This window comes from Cebus imitator, unplaced genomic scaffold (genome assembly GCF_001604975.1).
Source record: "Cebus imitator isolate Cc_AM_T3 unplaced genomic scaffold, Cebus_imitator-1.0 Scaffold84, whole genome shotgun sequence".
NCBI classification, from domain to species: domain Eukaryota; kingdom Metazoa; phylum Chordata; class Mammalia; order Primates; family Cebidae; genus Cebus; species Cebus imitator.
Window position 1 is genome coordinate 2,420,622 of NW_016107399.1, and position 9,700 is coordinate 2,430,321.

Genomic DNA, 9,700 nt, shown 5'->3' on the forward strand with positions numbered 1-9,700 from the left:
ACTCTATTAAGCCATTTCCTCAAATCATTTGTGTGAAAATGAGAGCAATAGAAGAGGGAGAGAGAGAGAAGGAAAGAAGGAAAGATGGACTAATTTTAACTATCAGAATTTATACATCCTAATGAGGATTGCTTTTCAAAGGACACCCCTTGGAAGCTACATACCTAATTCCAGGTGACACCACCACACTGATCAGAATGTTCATGGAATTCCTCTTTGGAATCACTTTCCAAGTTACATGAGAAAACCAGTACATTCCTTAAGAGTCAATTTTTTCTTTTTCTTTCTAAATTCCAAAATGGGGTGCCCAGCTAGCTCAGCTGGTAGAGCATGAAACTCTTAAATCTCATGGCTGTGGGTTCAAGCCCCACATTGAGCACTGTTTCCCAGCACTCTGGGATGCCAAGATGGGCAGATCACTTGAGCTCAGGAATTCGAGACCAGCCTGGCCAACATGGCAGAACCCTATCTTTACAAAAAAATAAATAAATAAAAAATAAAAAAATTATTCAGGTGTGGTGGTGCATGTCTGTAGTTCCAGCTACTTGGGAGGCTGAGGTGGGAAGACCACTTGAGCCCAGGAGGCGGAGGCTGCAATGAGCCCAGAGTGCCACCGCACTCCAGCCTGGGTGACAGAGTGAGACCCTGTCTCAAAAAAAAATAAAGAAAAAAAATGGCACCAACCAACCTCTTGATCTACTTAGTTCCAAATGCTTTTTGACTATTTGCTAAAATGTATACATGCATGCATACATTAAAACAAAAACGACTCAGGAAAGGGAAATATTTTTACACTGAGGATATTCGAGAATGCTGGGTACATTATCCCACTTTCCCTTTTTGTCTGCTTATTACCCACCTCCTCCATCAGTGCCCTCCACCTTCTGACAGAAAACCAGGTCTTTTCTCTTTAAACCAAGGGGGTTCGAAATGATATGGGGGGAATGTCCCTTACAGTGGCCAACCCCAATCCCACGAGGAGTAACTTCAGCATATTCCTTTACTCTTTCTGCATCTTTTAACACATCTGAAACTAGAAAGTAGGTAAACTGTACCTACTTTTCAGAATGTGGCAGGGATTCGAGGTGTAATCTCTACGTAGGAGGAAACACCGTAGGCTCCCAAGTAACAAAATGTAAATGTCTAGCAAGTATGTTAAAAAAAAAAAAAAAAAAAAAAAAAAAAAAGAGGGAAAAAATTTAAAAAAAAAAAAAAAAAAAAACACAGTAGGAAAGATGTTTTTCTCATATAAAAGGCCAAAAGTAGGGAAGTGACAGAAAGGCTGATTGCCGACCTTTTCAGAGTTTACTTATTTTAAACAATTACAGTGAAATTACACTGACTCATAAAATAAAAGTATTTCTTGTGCCCCTGTCAAAAGCAAGTGGGTTTTTACTTCAAGGGTGAATAATAATAATGCTTTGGGGTGAAGCCAACGGGGCTATCCCACCTCTCCTTGTCGATCTGGAAGGCTTCCTGAAGGAACTGGGGTTTGTGTCCCCGGCACTCCCGGGACCTGCTTGGGGCTCAGCGCGCTGCCTGAGGGCCTCTACACTCGCTATGGCAACAGGCCGCCCCGGGTCGCAGCCGAAGTCCCTGCTGTGCAGACCTGGGCGACAGCACTTACCAAGCGCCGGGAGTCGGCCCAATGAGCTCCGCCCTCTTCAGCGGGCTTTCCCTGAGCCACCAATCAGGTGCTGCTACATAAGCCCAAGCTGAGTGGTCAGCTTCCCTGGGAGGGCGGGGTTTAGGGAAACAGAAACTGGACGGAAAAGGGGGCTGTTTTTCCCCTTGCTTGTGACATGGATGTTAGTGACTAAAGATCAAAATCCCAGTTAAGGGAGGAGCCGAGACTTTTAAGCCGAGTGTTCCTGTGGGGCCAAGAGAGCGGTTTCAGAGGAATCCCAGTAAGTGAGAGTGCTGGGATGTGGGAGGGGCCCACGGAGTCTCCCCTGCGTGTCTGAGATCACACCCTGCTGGGTACACTGCCGGCGTGTGCTGGAGGAGGTGACTGGATCAAGACTCCAGAGTTTGCTCCTGAGATGGAAAACAAAACAGCCCAATAATAATACTGATAATGACAACCCTGGGAGGGGACGGTTGCAACAGGTCTTGTGAGAAAGTCAGTTATTGTGTAGGTTCAGGGAAAGTGTGGGCATGTTGGTGAAGTAAGATTCTGAGTGGAAAACGAAAATGCTGCTTCTGGGGAAGAGAATACCGTCAGAAGGAAGGAAAGAAAGGAGGGAGTGCGAGGGGTTTGGAGATCAAGGGAGAGGAGGAGAGGAGAGAAAAGAAGGCAGAGGAGGAGAGGGGAAGAGGGAAGGGAATACGTTGAGGTGATTGGTGTTCTGCCAACCCCATTCTGCACACTAGTAAGACCTAGCAGGGACTAGAGTTTCAGGAAGAAAATACGAGAATAATGAAGGATAACAGAGAGGAAAGAAAAAGGAAATAATTGAAAAGTTTGAAAGAAGAAAGGCAACAGCTGAACCAGTGGAGGGGGGCGGTTGGAAATAGAAGGAAATTAAAATTATCTAAGCTTCTGTTTCATGGATAGAAGGACCATATTTTCTGGACCATTATCAGGATACAAGATGAAAAAAAAGCTATTGAACTTGTGGGGAAGGTGGCTGGTTTAAATTAGTCCTGCCTCTGAAAATCTAAGCTGTGTGTTTGTGGGTCTTATGGTTGAGTTAACTCATAGGCCCAGAAGAGGAAGGATGAAAGGATGCCTGAATGACCCGCAAAGAATTTGCATCCAATCAACACTCAGAGCGTGTATGCCACTTTCCTCAGAAACCTTCAGGAGTCATAGACTATGATCAGTTCTTTGTCAGAATTATTTTAGATTTACTTAAGTTGTTTTCTCAGCAAATGCACATAAAGCATGGAATTGTTCTTAGCTGTGCAGACCTTGTCTATTTTCCGAAAGGAATAACAATGCTAATATTTAAAGCCCTACATACATGACATCTTTGTACTTCTCAAATCACTGTGTTACCCCCTTCCCTTCTCCTTTGACAGTGCCTGGCTGAATCTCTCCTATTCTCACAATGGCTTTGCCTCCATTCCACTGAGGTCACGTCATATTGCTCACATTATTATACTGTTTTTTACTTCACTTCCAAACTTGTTTCTGACTATACAAAGGGTACTGTAATTCTGAGTTCCCTATATATAGAGTTGCTTTTCCAGGAACTTTATTAATAAAAGGAAAGGTCTTCCTTTTCCATTATGAAGCTATACCGGTGTTACATTGTGCTTTGATGATCTGGGCTCTGACTTATAAAACCAGTGTCACTATAATTTTCACGTCTTTGAGCCACTCTGCCTAGTGAGTTCTCCATAGGTCCCGTGGAGTTTTTCTTGTGTCGTTTTTTAATCTTAGCTGGAATCTATCTTCCTTAGGAGTCCAGTGTCTTGTTCTCCATAGAGCTCTGAAATGGTATAGCAGAGAGAAGGGTACTAGAAACAGCAGACTGATTCTCTTTAATTTTCTAACAACTCAAATAGTTTTTTGGCTTCTGCTGTTTTCTGGCTCTTCCTTTCCTCTTTTCATATAGCTGGTCTACCTTACTGATGTTTCAAGTCACTCTGTCTGCTGGAATTTAGATGAATTATATTTTAGGCTTTCAAGCCATTTAAGGGGGCAAGAAAGATTATGAACCTCAGATCCACTGGCCTTAAGAGCTCAGTATCACTCACCACAGGTTGCGGGCAGGTTGGTGTGTGTTGTTCTCTGATGTTATCTTGTATCCACCTGAATGACTCTCTGTGCACTAAGCCTTGGGAAGGAAAGACATTTGAGGGTTCACCTTCCCTAACTCCTACTCTTCCATCATTTTTTTAATATCACAATATCTTGGACATTCCCATTCATTGCCAAACCAGTATAGACTGAGTGTTTGGAAAAGAGGCAGTGGGAGGAGAACAAAGATGAGTGGAAAAAGCTGATGTGAAAGCCTTTTCTCAAAAGCTCCTAGTCAGGAGAAATGGCACTGTGGGGCAGACAACTCTAGAAATAGTAGGATACACAGAGGAAGGGCCAGAGTTCACAGACATATGTGAACTTGACATTGTAAATAGAACATGCGTATGAGGAAGACAGAAGACTCTAGTGGTTGCTGGCACAAACTCCTGGGTTCTGATTTCGGCTGTGGTGATTACTGTGTGGGTGACCCTAGACAAGTTACTCAACCTCAGCTTCCTTGTCTGTAAAAAAGAGATAATAATGGCACCAACTTCATAGGGTTGTTGTGAGAATTGAATAGGGTGATGATATGAAGTGCTTAGAAGACCTGGCATTTGGAAGTGCTAAATAGGTATTAACTATTATTATTCTAGAGCCATAATCCCAAACCCACAGCAGCTTGCCACCACAGGAGTTTCTCTGACACAATCATTCTTTGAGCAAGGACAGTGGGGCATTCTTTCTCATAGTTACTTCTTCCTTTCTTGCTATAGGCTCTACTTAGTCTCCAGGACATTAATTAAGCAAACAAGCTTTTGCTTCAATTCAGTAAAAGCATCAGAATCCATTTTCATTTCTACTTTAACACAAGGGTCAATATGAATTGTCATCCATTGATAATGGAAATTCTCAACAATAGTTTCTCTATGATTGTGTTAGCAGCACAGTGGAGAAATATATGAAAACTTTCTCTGCTTTCCACCTCTTTCTCTCATAACTCTCAGTATTCCACAATCAATTCCTTCCACATTACCAAGGAGAGTCCAAAGAAATCAGTGTCTTGAGATCTACCACTGAAATTAAGCGTTGCTAGGGGAACAACTCAAGTGATTTTGACTTCCCAAGATATAGGAGGAATTAGAAATATAAAAGGGAATAAGGGAAGGTGGAGCATTTGAGGAGAAGTGATAAGGTGGACACAAGGTGGCACAGGATGACAACCACAGAGCACTACCTTCCAGTGACTCCATTTTTCTTCAGGGCGCTGTCTCTGCTGACCTACACTCTTACAACTTAGTGCCCTCAAAAGCTGTCTTTGCAAATACCCTCACCCCTTTCTTCTCCCACGTGGTGGTCCTCTTTCCCTAGTCCCTCTTTTCTTTCAACAGGTCTCAATTCTCATTGTTTCAGCACGGATTTCCCTTTTCTCCCAAGTGACCCTGCTGAGTGGTCCTGTACTCAGCAGTTCCTCCTTCAGAAAAGTGAGCTCCTCCACTGCATCTCCAAGTCACACATTCAGTGGAATCTAAGTGAAATGCAGGAGAGTCCACTGCTTTGGCCATTTCACCAGTCAAGTTGGGGTCCAACAGGGCTGAGTAATAGAAGGCTATTGATTGACTTTATGTAACCAAGAGTTTCCTGAGTAGTGTCAGTTTGAGTTTTTTAGATGATATGATTTCTATAGAGGAAATAGATTACGGCATTAAAACAGAAAGCAGTGCCTGACTGGATGTTAGTTATGGAGTTATTACCCAAAGACAAGTGGTCTAAAAGTCATAGACCAACCTAGATTTTAATCCCACTGCTAGCACATAGCTTGTATCCTTGGGCCGGTTACTGAATTCTATGAGTGACATCCTTTTGTCCATAAAATGAGGGTAATACCCATCTTGTAGGATTTGTAACACATAAAATATCTACCTCAATAAATGTTAGTTTACCCTTTTTCCCTCATATGCAAAATGAAGGGGACTGGACCAGGTGTTGTGGCCCACACCTATAATTCCAGCACCTTGGGAGGCCAAGGCTGGAGGATAGATTGAGCCCAGGGGTTGGGGATCAGCCTGAGCAACAAAGTGAGATCCAATCTCCAAATATAAAAATAAATAATAAATAATAAATAAATAAATAAAAATCAGCATAAGAACATAAGAAAAAGGCCCCTACGACTAGGGAAGAAAGCTTCAAAGATATGGTCATTTAGACCATTTTTAAAGGATAAGAAAGAGGAATTGTTGGAGAAGATTGGCGTGGGAGAAGAGAATTGAAGCAGAGGGAACAGCATGTACAAAGGTACAAAAATGTGAAACAGAATAACCTGCTGGAAGAACTACATCCTACTACTAGAATATAGTGTCCATGTGGGCCTGTGGCACAAGGAAAGACAGGAACCCAAACCTGGTTGAAAAATACAATCTGGGAGGCAGCTGCCGGGTGCAGAGGAACCTCTGGTAATTCTCTAGTATCAGCAGCATACCCAGGTAGAGTGGTTTCAGCAGTCAGAGCGTGCCCTCAGGCAAAGAATGACAGCGGCTGACAGCTGGAAACTGTAATCCATGGAAATGGTTATAGCTGAGATGTGGGTGGGTGCCCCCAGCCTCTCCTAGATCAACCATGCATTTATGTGAGCCATTTGGTTTTCTCTAGTAGGTCTTGATTTAAGGTCCTGAACTCTGCCCACCACCACCAGTTGCCATGACCTCTTGGCAAGACTCCAAACCCCCCCTACCTTCACTCTTTAGATAAGTTATTTAAAGGTGCTGTGCTTCCTTCAGAATTTCATTGATTTCCATGTTCCATTCTGCCTCTTCAGCCTCTGCCAGCCACTCTCCTGGATTCTCTGGCAGTCTGTGCCTTCCTGGTTCTTGTTGGTTACTGGTTGCTTACTGGTTGCAGCCCTATACCTGTTCTTGAGTCCCAAGTATTGACCTGTCCTAGATTTAGTTTACCAATATGGTCTAAATTCTAGTACAGTGATAACTTGAAGAAGCTCAGGCCTAACTTACTAACCCTAATATCTTACCCTTTTGGAACTGGGCTTTCGCCAAAGAATGCCACCAGCATTCACTCCATCAGGATCAGTCAGTTCTGCTCTCACCCAGCTATACATAGTCCAAAAGAACCACTGGGAAGTTAAGGCAAGTTAAGCCAATTCTCAATCAGGAAGAAAGGTGATAAAGTATTTGAAGAGATTAAGTTAAAGCCTTGTATTGCTGAGTTTGAAGTAGAGAAGTATCAATATTAACTTGTAAGGTATTTTATCTTTAAAAATTCCCTTGCTCTGTCCACTGAAAAGACCAAGAAATAATGATCAACCTAATATGAATGAATATATCTAATGCCAATATCATGATTTTAAAATCTATATTCCATTAAAAGAAATCATGGCTGATTCCATGTCTAAGGCAGGAAAGGTACAAGACGAGTCTTATACTAGACATCTCATAACAGAAACGAAGGAAACGACACATGATCATTAGGGCCACGTTAAAGGAATTCAGGAGTCACTTATTAGCAAAGACAGAATAACTGGAACACAAGCATCAAGAAGAATAAAAACTGAAATCATTTGAAATGCACCAAATATGTTTAAATCCATGGGTTTAAACGGATTTAAACATATTTGGTGCATTTCAAATGATTTCAGTTATATATAAAATGTTACTTTTTTAAAAACTCTATTTGGTCACCTGTGGAGTATGATAAGGAAGCAACTTAACTATTTTGAGAAATTTTAAATAAAGGGAAAGAACCAGACACTTGTTCTGCCTTTCATATATGAAATGAATCATTCAGTAGCCAAATAGTCAGGGGAGGGGTCTTTTAATAGACATATTAAAGCTAATAAATGAAGAAACAGTGATTGAATTAGAATATCATTTGAACTCCTAATATGTTAATAGAACTAGGCAATCAGCATCAATGGCTGCTAACGTACACACTCTCACACACATCACACACACATACGTGACATTGTGTGTCATCTGATAAAAGGACACAACACAATATCATCTCCATAGTAGTCTTGCCAAAAAAAAGAATCAAACCTATCTAATCAAAACTCTAAATCCAACTACCAATTTACAGAAAATACAAATGACAGGGAATATGCTAAACTACACCATGCAATGTAATTAACAAAATCCATGCTATGGGAATCTATTAACAGAGCAATTTAGTTTATTCAACAAATAAAGTGCAAGGTGAAAAAAGAATATGGGGAATTGTAGTTAAAAGAGATTTAAAAGACATCTTTTTTTTAACTGATAAAACTTAACTATAGTGTTTAGGGATGCACACTGGAGTGATAAAGAATTTTTAAAAAGCAAAGAAGCCATTATCATAAAAGTCAGGATAAAACACAGATTTCCTAGACCATTAAAAGAATTACTAAAGGACTGGAAGAGTCTGGGTTTTTATTTTGTAATATTTCTAAAACTGAGTCCCTTGAATGCAAACCCCTTCCCCCAAAAACAGGAGGGATCTTGGCTCACTGCAACCTCCACCTCCCAGGTTCAAGCGATTCTCCTGCCTCAGCCTCCTGAGTAGCTGGGATTACAGGCACCTGCCACCATTATATTTTTATATAATATATTTTATCTAATTCATTATATATAATTCATTAAATATAATTCATTATATTTTTAGTAGAAATAGGGTTTCGCCATGTTGGCCAGGCTGGTCTCAAACTCCTGACCTTCAGGTGATCCATCCATCTCGGCTTCCCAAAGTGCTGGGATTATAGGCATGAGCCACTGCACACGGCCTATTTTTTCTAAACTAAAAAATAATTTAAACAGGCATGGTGGCTTATGCCTGTAATTCCAGCACTTTAGGAGGCCAAAGTGGGAGGATTACTTGAGACCAGGAGTTTGAGACCAGCCCAAGCAACACAGCAAGACCCCCTTCTGTACAAAAAAAATTAAAAATGAGCCAGGCATGGTGGTATGCACCTGCAGTCCCAGCAACTCGGGAGGCTGAAATGGGAGGATCCCTTCAGCCCAGAAGTTCAAGGATACAGTGGACTATGATCATGCCACTGCACTCCAGCCTGGATGACAGAGCATGATCCTGTTTCTAAAAAAATAGAAAATCTAAGAAAAAATTTAATAACCTGACAACACCAAGTGTTGGTAAGGTTACTGAGCAATGGGAAGTCTCCTCCACTGCTTGCTGTGTGGGTGATAGGTACCAACGTATAGGAACAATTTGGTACCACCTAGGAAGTTGACATATGTATGACTTTTAGCACTTACAGGCCTAGGAATATATCTTTGAAAAATGGTACACATTGTGTTCATTGTGCTCACTCAAAGGAAAAAAAAAATGGTACACACCAGCACCAAAATACCTCTATAAGTATGTATATTTATAAAAGCATTTTCCATAATAGTACCAAACTGGAAACAACCCAAAAATGTCTACCCATATTGGAATTGATTTTTTTCAAGTGTGATTTAGTCCTATAATGGACTTTAGAGTAATGAAAATGAATAAACTCAGCTATGTGCCACAATTTGGATGATTCCCATAAATATAACATTGAGCAAAGGAAGAAACAACAAAATTCATAAAGTGTGACTTTATTCAAATAGTGTTCATAAATAGGAAAATAAACTATCTTATTTGGAAAAGCATCTACAGATGATGAAATTTTTTTAAACACAAAGAAATTGTTACAAAAGTCAGGATGAATGACTTCTAATAGGTAAGGATATGGCAGTAATTAAGTATGTGAAAGAAAAATAAATATTGGGACCCCAAAATTACTAAACTAAAGGGAAAAGTAAAGCTGGGAACTGCTTAGGGCAAACCTGCTTCCCATTCTATTCAAAGTCATCCCTCTCTGCTCACCGAGACAAATGCATATCTGATTACTTCCTTTGGAAAGGCTAACCAGAAACTCAAAAAAATGCAACCGTTAGTCTCTTATCTACTTATGACCCTGGAAGCCCCCTCCCTGCTCCAAGTTGTCCCACCATTCTGGACTGAACCAATATACATCTTAAA

At 40.9% G+C, this 9,700-nt stretch overlaps 1 non-coding gene across 1 annotated transcript; it reads left to right on the forward strand.

Moving 5' to 3' along the window:
• Positions 1–305: 305 nt before the first annotated feature.
• On the forward strand, positions 306–379 carry TRNAK-CUU. Its single transcript has one exon. It is a non-coding gene; the product is annotated as a tRNA-Lys (tRNA).
• Positions 380–9,700: the final 9,321 nt, after the last annotated feature.